General features: G+C 45.2%; 1 long non-coding RNA gene across 1 annotated transcript; it reads left to right on the top strand.

The window, feature by feature from the left end:
• The first annotated feature begins 14 nt into the window (after positions 1-14).
• LOC145718926 (uncharacterized) lies at positions 15-1926 on the top strand. Its single transcript, XR_014142097.1, has 2 exons — positions 15-552; positions 935-1926. It is a non-coding gene; the product is annotated as an uncharacterized LOC145718926 (long non-coding RNA).
• Positions 1927-2085: the final 159 nt, after the last annotated feature.

The raw sequence follows: 2085 nt of genomic DNA, 5'->3' as shown, positions 1-2085 counted from the left end.
AAATAAATAAAATCTTAAAAAAAAAAAGGGGGGGGCGCCTGGGTGGCTCAGATGGTTAAGCGTCTGCCTTCAGCTCAGGTCATGATCCCAGGGTCCTGGGATCGAGTCCCGCATCGGGCTCTCTGCTCCTTGGGAGCCTGCTTCTCCCTCTGCCTCTCTCTCTCTCTGTCTCTCATGAATAAATAAATAAATAAAATCTTTAAAAAAAAAAAAAAGGAAGAATTTCACAGTTGGGAGATACCTCAAATTCTCTTAGTCCAGTTTAAAAAATACCTTTATGTTCCTTGTATCATTTCCACAATTATTTATTGAGCTCTTACACCATGCTAGACACTAGAAATACAAAGATGGACAGAATAAGACTGTATAGGTTCAGTTAGTCAATTAAGTTGGACCTTTGTCCTAGGCACTGTTTCAGCTGCCAAAATGGTTACAACTGGTCCTTGGCCTTGGAGTTACATGTCCACAAGCCTTGTCACTGAGGATAGCCGAGTGTATTAAAGGATTTGATTTGGGAGATCCTGACCTATCTGTAAGATTAGATAAGAGATGGTACGTATCCAGCAGACTTCTTTGGGGTATCCTGGCAACATCCCAATTCTTGTCCATCCAATCTTCCAATTCTAGAACTGATGGGAGCACACTATGGCCTTATGAAAGGAAACAGTTATTGTACCTTTGTGGCTAGGCTGTTCAGCAGTGTACATTATAAATCCTCTAAAACACAAAGAAAAGTTAGGAAGTGAAGGGAATATTGGCAGAGACAGGTAGTGTTTAAACTTGAATTTCTCCTGAATAGGTAACTCCTTTGTATGTAACTGCCACAGGCTTTGGGAGTGAGATCGCTGTGGGTTTGCAAGGCTGCATGGCTCTGGAGTAGGGAGGGTGGGGAGCACAGCACTGATAGGTCCCTAATCCAGCTTTCTGATGGCAGGAGTGAGATGACCTCAATCTTGCGGAGCCCTCAGGCTCTCCAGCTTACTCTGGCCCTGATCAAGCCTGATGCTGTTGCTCACCCCCTGATTCTGGAGGTAAGAAGGAATCCTAAGCCTCTTACTGTAAGCCCTGGGCACTGCTTCTCTTTCTGGTGCCACAGGGCCACTTGTGAAGACTGACAGCACAGTCCTGTGCAAGATGCTGCGGAGGCAAAGCTAGGAGCCATGGGCTCTGACCCTAAAAAGACGAAAAATCTACTGGAGAGTTGGGGCAGATTAAAAATATAAGGATCCGGTACAATAAGAAGAACCAAACCTCAAGACAGTGTATGTATATTAGTTTTCTATTGCTGTGCAAAAAATTTCCACAAACTTAGCAGCTTAAAACAATGTTTATGATCTCACAATTCTAGAATTTAGAGGTCCAGTAGGCTCAGGTAGGTTTTTCCTCAGGGTCTCACAAGGCCAAAGTCAAGGTATCAGCTGACCAAGTCCTTAGCTGGAGGGTCTGGGGGAAGAATCCACTTCCAAACTCATTCAGGTTGTTGGCAGAATTTGATTCCTATGGTTATAAGACTGAGGTCCTTGCTGGCCTTCAGGCGAGAACTGCTGTCAGTTTTTAGAGACCACATGTTCCTCCCCACATGGCTCACTTCATCTTCAAGATAGCAGCAGTGTGTTTAGTGCTTCTCATGCTTTAAATCTGACTTCTCCTTTAGCCCCTGGCCAGATAAAACTCTGCTTTTAAAGAGCTCATGTGATTAATTGGGCTTCTCTGGATAATCTCCCTTTTGATTAAAGCAAAGTCAACTGATGGGGCACCTGGCTGGCTCAGTCAGTTGAGCGTCTGACTCTTGATTTCAGCTTAGGTCATGATCTCAGGGTCATGGGATCAAGCTGTGTGTTGGGCTCCACGCTCAGCAGGAAGTCTTTTTGAGATTCTCTCTCTCAGGCGCCTGGGTGGCTCAGATGGTTAAGCGTCTGCCTTCGGCTCAGGTCATGATCTCAGGGTCCTGGGATCGAGTCCCGCATCGGGTTCCCTGCTCAGTGCAGAGCCTGCTTCTCCCTCTCCCTCTGCCACTCCCTCTGCTTGTGCTCTTCTGTCTATCTCTCTGTCAAATAAATAAATAAAATCTTTAAAAAAAAAAAA

The sequence above is a fragment of the Leptonychotes weddellii genome, unplaced genomic scaffold (assembly GCF_054177405.1).
Source record: "Leptonychotes weddellii isolate Sample4059 unplaced genomic scaffold, ASM5417740v2 HiC_scaffold_25617, whole genome shotgun sequence".
In the NCBI taxonomy this organism is placed as follows: domain Eukaryota; kingdom Metazoa; phylum Chordata; class Mammalia; order Carnivora; family Phocidae; genus Leptonychotes; species Leptonychotes weddellii.
This window is presented reverse-complemented; position numbering and strand designations above follow the sequence as displayed.